The sequence below is a fragment of the Triticum aestivum genome, unplaced genomic scaffold (genome assembly GCF_018294505.1).
Source record: "Triticum aestivum cultivar Chinese Spring unplaced genomic scaffold, IWGSC CS RefSeq v2.1 scaffold19466, whole genome shotgun sequence".
Classification (NCBI taxonomy): Eukaryota; Viridiplantae; Streptophyta; class Magnoliopsida; order Poales; family Poaceae; genus Triticum; species Triticum aestivum.
Window position 1 is genome coordinate 1 of NW_025225490.1, and position 8,541 is coordinate 8,541.

Here is an 8,541-nt window from a genome sequence, read left to right on the forward strand (position 1 = left end):
GCGGTTTTCGCCCACACGATCGTGATCGAACGCTCTAGGACATGGAGCAGAGTTTGGTGGGTTTTGGGCCAAATTTGGGGGGTGTTGGGCTGCAACACACACGAGGCCTTTTCGGTCCCTCGGTTAACCGTTGGGGTATCAAACGAAGTCCAAATGACCCGAAACTTGACAGGCGGTCTACCGGTAGTAAACCAAGGCCGCTTGGCAAGACTCGGTCCAATCCGGAAATGTTTAAACCCCACACAAGAAAGAAAGGTAGAAATGACCACCGGAGGAGAACGAAGCGCCGGAATGCAAAACGGACAACGGGGAAAATGATCGAATGCATGAGATGAACATGTATGCAAATGCAATGCACGTGATGACATGATAAGAGATGCACGAAAAAGAAAAACAACACACGGAGACAAAGACCCAAACCCGAGAAATAAATATAACTTGGCGCCGGAGACGGCAAGAGTTGGATACAAATATGGAAAGTTACATCTGGGGCGTTACAGAAAAATACTGCATCGCATATGTAACCTACGGTAGCAGCCCTATATGCTTCAGAATCACTTCTTCAGGAGAGCAAGCAAATGGCGACCATGGCATAAGACAAGGCCTGCTAGCAGATGTTTTCCTCTTAGAACTAAGTGGCCATGCAACTTTTCATGGGAAATGTTTACAGCAATTAGGGAAACACAAACAGAGTGTTGAATTTCACTCTCTTTGACCCAACCTCACAACAATTGCTTGGTTCGGCGGAAACCAATAAAGTGTGCTGCCCTTGTTCAGTGATGTTAGCTAGATCAAAAGATAGCACTGGCCCACATTGTATTAATTGAAAACCAAAACTGCTCGTCTTGTTCCAAGCACTGTGTTTCTTCACACGCCAAAACTGATGTACAGCCATAGGAGCAAGACCCGAATTATGCATTCCTAGAGCAAGAATAATAGTGCATGTACCATGTTCCGAAGGCCACTGTTTACTGTAAGAAAATAGCTTGGCGTGCTTACGGTGACACAAACCAACATTGTTCTGTTGCAAAGACCATAAGCACAAGGGCTCGATAGAGGTTATCCGGATGCGGTTTATGGTGTAATTGCCCACAAGTTCTCCAGCGTGACATGATTCCATATGAAAGGTGTTACTAGTCATATCAAGCAATTGGACAAACTGGAATGGATGCTCCATGAACTTCTTCACAGGAAACGAAGGCCAAGGGATGGGTCGTACCTGCCTGCCATCTGAAAGGTCTCCCCAAAGTGATGTCCATGGCATCAGACCTATCCGCAGCCCGTGGTGCCTTGTGGGTGGCAAATCCACGTCATGCTCCACGAACAGCTGCATCAGTTTGATGGCTAAAACCTTGTTTGTCATAAGATGGAAGGTGTTGATGGAGACCAAAAGTGAGGCATCGAGCTCCTACACGCCATCCTTGGAATCGATGTCGATGGTGGATGCCTAGGAAGGAACGACCTCCTCGGTGATGGAGAAGGTGCCCGTGCTGATGGAGCGTGTTGGCCGTACAGGTGCGAGCTGCTCAACCTCGTTGTCGTTGAGGTCAACCGCAGGCTTGAGGAGATTGGTGGTGACCTTGTTGACACTGTTGGTGGTGATAACTTGGTTCGAGCCATCCGTCGAACAGGTGATGTGTGCCATCGTGATGTAGGCAGGGGGAGCGCCATGGATGACCTCGAGGACCTCTTGGGCCTTGGTGGTGGAGGGGACGCCAGGGAAGACGGCGAGCTTGGTGACAACTTCTGGAATTGCCACCACCAATGTGTACTCGTCCGTGCCTGCGATAGGGACGTGGCAGTTGCTGTTGAGGCAAGACTTGGGCGATGTATCATGGACGTGAGGCGGCGTGCTGGTGCTGACCGCCGCAAGGATGTTGACGGCCCCGACGGACTTGCCGTCATGACCAGAGATGGCCACAGTGGAGTTGTTGAGGTCGACGACAGTGTCACAGTTGTCCTTGACGACGGTGGGTGAAGGATACGCTGGGGCCGGCAACACGTCGAGTGTAGCACACCACATCTATAGGCGACAACACCGGTAGTAGATGCATTGGCCATCCCAGTATGCGAATGTGTGCGCCGCCGCGTGCGCCGGAGTGAATCGGACATCCGCTACTACACAAGGCTCTCTATCCTCTGATTTTGTTTGGGGATACACCACCAACCGCTCTACACCAAAAGTAGTGAAGAGGGAATACAATACATTAGTAGTGATAGGGTAAATCACTTGCTCCACCACCGTGCTGAGAACTTGATCTGAGGACATTTGGTGGCTAGTCATTTTGTCGAATAGGAAGAAGGCGATGACTGGGGGGGATTGGGGCGGAATGGATGGTGGACTGGCTCCGAATACCAGATGTTAGGTACTACTAGTCTCTCTCTCTCGATCTATTGCTCGCTTACAAGGGATACAGGCTTCAGTTCAAGGTACATGTAATGGATACAAGAAGAGGTGGAAGGGAGCGTGAGGTAGGAGAAGGGAGCCGCCGGGTGCCGTTTGCCATGATCCACTGGATACCCTCCTCGTTGCCTCCTCTCCACTTACTTATAGCCAGCAACGCTTCAACGTGTGCACAGCCAAGACCAGCCCATATGATGTCCACGGGCCAGCCCAAGTATGTGCACCGGTTAGGAGGGCACCTAACACCGCCGCTCGCCGCCACCACTCTATATAGCCCCACCGTACGAAGGTCTCCAACTGCCGTCGCCTTTGGTCGTCGGCCTGACGAGTCGACTCGGCTGTCAACACCAACCAGTTCACGGCTCGGCCAGCCTTGTAGGAGAGGAAAGAGGGATCAGTAGGGGAGAGGGAAGGGTGTTGGGAGCTGGAGAGGAAAAGGGGATCGGGAGAACAGAGGATAGAGGAAGAAGAAGATAAGAGGTGAGAGATGAATCTGACTTGTGGGCCCATACTGTCAGCGAGAGTAGCTGATGAACCCGGCTGGGATCATTTCATTTCCCAGTGCGCCAAACGTATCTAGGGTTTGAAAAGACCGGGATCAGAGAGGTTAGGGTATCAACTTCAGGGATTTGAAGTTGAAGGTTCATTTACGTATGCCTCTACAAAGATAGGGTTTATTTTAGACTTTACTCTGCTTTGGGCCACAAAAATGATGTTTTAGGGCACGTACAATGGTGCTATCTTAGGAGTGCCATGTAGGATAAATGATGAGGTGGAGAAGAGAGAACTCATAAGAAAAGGCTTGTCTTCTCTTATTTAAGAGAGGACAAGAGATGATATCTTAGCACAATATGTCTCACCAGTTTTTAGGAATAACTAGTTATTAAAGATAAGGCTAAGAAATAAACCATTATAGACATCTTTTTGGCATCTCTAAATTATATGCAAGACCTAAGATAAAACTATCTTATCAACCATTGTACATGCCCATATTGTAAAACTATTAGGACATGCAACGTAAAAATATTAGCATAAACAAGGTGTCTATGTTTTTCATAACACAGTACAGTCGCAAACGTTCATACATAGGCACATATACCCGTCCCTATGAATACACGGACACACACCTCTCCCTACGAGCATCTCCGAGAGACTGAGCCGACATATCATCTTAATATTAACAAAATCGTCACACCGCCTTGCTACTCGATGGGAATGTCTCCCCGAACTAAACACACATTGCCAGAAGGTCTAGAATAAATCCAGAAAAATACGAGCACGGGTGTCAAATCTAGACTTGAACCCTGATGGGCTGGGACACCACTGTCTTTCGAATCATCCAAATATAGGTTGGTTCGCATGTACGTGCCTATGTTGTATGTACGTATGCTATGTCTGCACGAAAAATTTCAGTCATGAAAAGGTCAAAAGGAAAAAAAAACTAATATAACTATATGATCGATTTAGGTGTTATGGTTATCTCTATTATGTTTTTTTCAAGGGAAACACAAGTTTATATTATTGAATCGGGATGTTACACTCGTTTTGGCATTTGCTTGCAACAGCATCAGGCCCTGAGCCGAGCCAAACTACCGTGCGTTGTGAGCATCTCCCCATGTTTGCCAAACAATGGGCACCGTCATTAATTCGCCAACTGATAGTAACAGTCTTAGTTTCCCTTTCCTGAAGTAACCTTTTAATCTCGCCGACCATGGAGGCTATAGATGAATGATTGGCGCCGGCCTCCTGGATGTACATGGCGGCTTGCTGACAGTCAAGCTCTACAATGAGAGGGGATGAACATCTCTCCAGCGCCAGCGCCACTCCATCCATACATGCTACCATTTCAGTTTCAAGAGGAGATGAGCAGGATAACAGATATCTGCACGATGAAACAATTATAGTACCCTACGCATCTCGCAGCACCATGCCCGCTCCTCCAATGGAGGAAGATTCTATGAAGGAACCGTCCACATATAGCTTCACCAAGCCAGCTGGAGGCTTGGACAATTGCTCCGTCGTAGGAGTTTGTAGTCGTCGTTGTCGGGGTCGCTTTGCATATGTTGGGCCTATTATCACAAGTGAGGACCATTTTACCTTTAACAATGTCTCCTGATGGGTGCCGCTTGATCCAAAGCAATGACTCCATGTAGCTATCGAGGAAACGACGTGAAGCTTTAATAGGTGGTGTCGGCTTGGAGTGGGTCACCTCGTTCCGGCAGGTGCCAAGCGCCCCAAAACATCATGAGTATCACCATTTGATTCGTCTCTATGTGTTTGTCCAGGAGACAGTGTAGCCATTTCGAGCCGATATTTTGCACACATGCAAGCTCCGGGAGTGGCCAAGAGTCCAACATGGCATTCCAAAGAGCCACCGCTATTAGGCATGTGCAGAAAGTATGGTAGGTGTCGTTCCACCCCATATATGCCACAAACAACAGAGGTCAGGTGGCGGATACATTTGTTTTCCATAGTAGCAAGAGAATCGGTAGCTAGTCGTCAGGCAAACATCCGTACCCTATGAGGAGCAGGGCACCTCCATAACATCGTCCAAACAACACGATGGTCGTCCAATGCCCTGCTCATGGCGCACCTCATAGTGCGAACTCTTTCCTCGGAGACGAGCTTGTAAGCGCTCCTCATGAAAGATTCTCTCTATCATGGATGTCAAATTTTGAAAGTTCCTTTTATTGCCAAAATGGACGATGACATGAAGTGTAAGTGAATGGTAACATGGTGGATTAATTCTCTCCGCATGCCAACAAGCGGCACGGGACATCCTATTTAGCGCCTAGAAAGCAATGGGTTACGCACAAACGTGCAACCTCCGCTCCCGACGCAAGCTTGTGGGTCAGCCCATGTGTGGGGGGCAGGGCACGCCCTTGCTTTCTTCCTTCTTTTTTCTTATTTTTTGCTTCTTTAAAAAAATGTTTGGGATTTCAAAAAAAGTTTTGAACTTCAGAAAATGTTTAAGGTTTTGATATTTTTTACATGTTCACAAAACTAACAATTGTTCCCACATTACAAAAGTTGTTTCAATTTTCAAATATTGCGAATTGGAATAATGTTCCTGGATTTGAAAAAAGATTCAAGGTTTTTTTTATAAGTGTTCACAATTTCGGAAAATGTGTCAGTTCTCAGTAACAGTTTATATATTCAAAAGGACCTTCACGAATTTAAGAAATATTTTCGATCTAAAAAACGTTCTCTAACCCAAACAATTATCACGAATTCATATTTTTTTTATGAATTTAAGACCCTGTTCCCAAATTGCAAAAAACGTTCAAAAAATTTAAGAAATGTTCGCTACTTTAAAAAATAAATCGTTGATTCAAAAAAAGTTAAACATGTTTTTAAGTCATAAATTTAAAAAATGTTCATGAATTTCAAAAGAAATTCAACAGTTCAAAAAAGGTTCAGAAATTTTTAAAATATATTCACAAGTTTGAAAAAAGTTAACGAATTTCACAAAATGCATGAATTTAAAAATATTCACTAGTTTGAAGTTTTTTATGAATTTAAAAATGTTTGCATATTTGAAAAACCATGAACTTAAAAATTGTTCACGAATTTGAAAGAGTGTTCACGAACTAAAAAAACGTTCAAATATTTGAAAAAGCATATTTGAAAACATAATCATGGATTTCAGAACATATTCATCAGTTTGAAAATGGTTCATGAATTTGAGAAAATTTAGCATATTTGAAGAAGCATGAATTCGTAAATTGTTCTCGATTTTATGATGAATTTAAAAATTGTATTCCCTCCTTCTCATAATATATGAGTGTTTTTGTAGTGTCAAAAACGCTTTTATATTATGGGACGGAGGGAGTACATGATTTCAAAAAGTTCATGAATTTTAAAACAATTATGATTTTTCGAAAGAGTTCATGAATACATTAAAGACTTTGCCGATTTGATAAGATAAAAAGGAGAATTTAAAACAAAAGGACGCACAGAAAAAGAGCTAGACTAACGGGCCTGCTCTTTACCGTGGCGGTGGTGCGCATTTGGTTACTATCCCGGACCCATGCAGGGAATATGATCCTCGCCTCGACACAGGCGCGCCTACTTCTCAAACGCAAGAGGGCCCTTTTTTTGTTTCTCTTTTCAGTTATCTTTTTGATTTATTTTCTACTTTTCTTTATAATTAAAATATAATGCATATATATTACTAAAACACTCTTCAAAAACACATTTGAAAAATCTGGAACAAGTAGTTGAAAAATGTTGAATAAATATTAAATAATATTGAACAAATATTTGAAAAATGTTGAATACATATTAAAATTGTTGAACAATTATTCGAAAAATATTGAATAAGTGATAAAACTTGTTGAATGATTATTTGAAATTTTTTGAAGAAGTATTTGAGAAATTTTAACAAGTATTTGGAAAATGTTGAATAAGTATTAAAAAATATTGAGCGGGTATTTGAAAAATGTTGAATTAATAATTGAAAAATGTTGATAATTTTTCGAATGTTGAAAAAGTATCTGAAAAATGTTAACTAAGTGTCCAGACAATGTCGAACGTGTATACAAAAGAATTTAATTGCTTATTAAAAAATGTTTTTGAAATACACAAAAATGCGGAGTGAATACGAAAACAAACATAAGAAAAAATAAGAGCAAAAAACAAAAAATGGAAAAGAAAACCAAAAGAAACAATGAAAACCAAAAAAGAAACAAAATAAAACAAAAAATAAAATGAAAAGAAAACGAGGAAACAAATGAAAAAGGAATAAGAAGGAAAAAATGGAGAAGAAAAAAGAATATAAATAAAAGAAAACTAAAAGGAGGGAAACCCTCCAAAGAAAAGCAAATAAAAGAAAAGAAAAAGAAAAATACCTAGAAAAACCTATCAAGTACTTAGCGCCTTGGAGTTTGACATGAGATGCATGCTATCCTAGTGGCTAGCAATGTATTTTCTTGTGTATTTTCTCTTTTAGGTGCGAGTATTAGGCTGGCCCGATTAATACATCGCTTGAGCGAGAGAGCCCTTCAACCTCGCTGAATGGGAAAAATAGTCCTCGCGCCACTGCACAGAACTAGGCGTCAGGCCCCACTCCTTGTCGCTGCGCTTTTTCTTATGTATTTTCTCTTTTAGGTGCGAGTAATGGGCCGGCCCGATCAATACAACGCTTCAGCGAGAGATCCCTTCAACCTCGCTGAACAGGAGAAACAGTCCTCGCGCCACTGCATAGGACTACGCGTCAGAACCCACTCCCCGTCGCTGCGCTTTTTCTTATGTATTTTCTCTTTTAGGTGCGAGTAATGTGTCGGCCCGATTAATACAAACGCTTCTGCGAGAGATCCCTTCAACCTCGTTGAATGGGAGAAATAGTCCTCACGCCTTTGCACAGGACTAGGCGTCAGGCCTACGATACACGGTCATTCACAACAGGCTACTGGGAAGATACGCTTTGGGCGACAATTTTTTTTTACTGTAAAAATATTAACATATGTACTACGTGATCATGTTCTATGTGCACGCGCTATGTCTGCACGAAGATTTTTAACCATGAAAATGTCAAAAGAAAAAACTAAAATAAATATATCTCGAGTCTATTAATTTATTAATGTCAGAAAAGTGCTCACTATTGTTGCCATCAGATTTTGGCATGGAAAAAAGTGTAACTAAAATAGCCTTAAATTTAAAATCTTCAACATGAAAGTTCTTTGTATCATCGAAATGTGCAACTTTGATATTTAGATCATCTCCGTCCAAGATTATATACAATCTTGATAGTCAAAACAGTGTGCTGCAACACCGGAGTATGACACATATACGATATGTGGATTACTAGAATTTAGGATATGACGTCCTGGCCCAACAACGATTGCAAACGCGATTTTTGCATGGCTGTAGTCAGTTGTAGCTGTCCTTGAAGAGCGAGTGGAGTATGCGGAGTCCAACGGCTTTGGTACGGATTGGCGATTCGGATGGCGACACGGCGAGCGCTGCGGATCTGCTCGTCGGCCCCGACGAGCCGTCGACCTGGTCGCTGGTGAGGACGCCGGGCCGGTCGGCGCGGGCGTTCCCGGTGGCGACCTCGGGTACGAAGGCGGCGCCGCGCTGGACGGGGAGCCGCTTCTGGGACCTGGCCGAGTGTGACGCCCGGGTAATTAAGCTAC

General features: G+C 43.2%; 1 pseudogene; it reads right to left on the reverse strand.

Annotated features, from left to right (window-relative positions):
* Positions 1–484: 484 nt before the first annotated feature.
* On the reverse strand, positions 485–4,249 carry LOC123172228 (uncharacterized; annotated as a pseudogene).
* Positions 4,250–8,541: the final 4,292 nt, after the last annotated feature.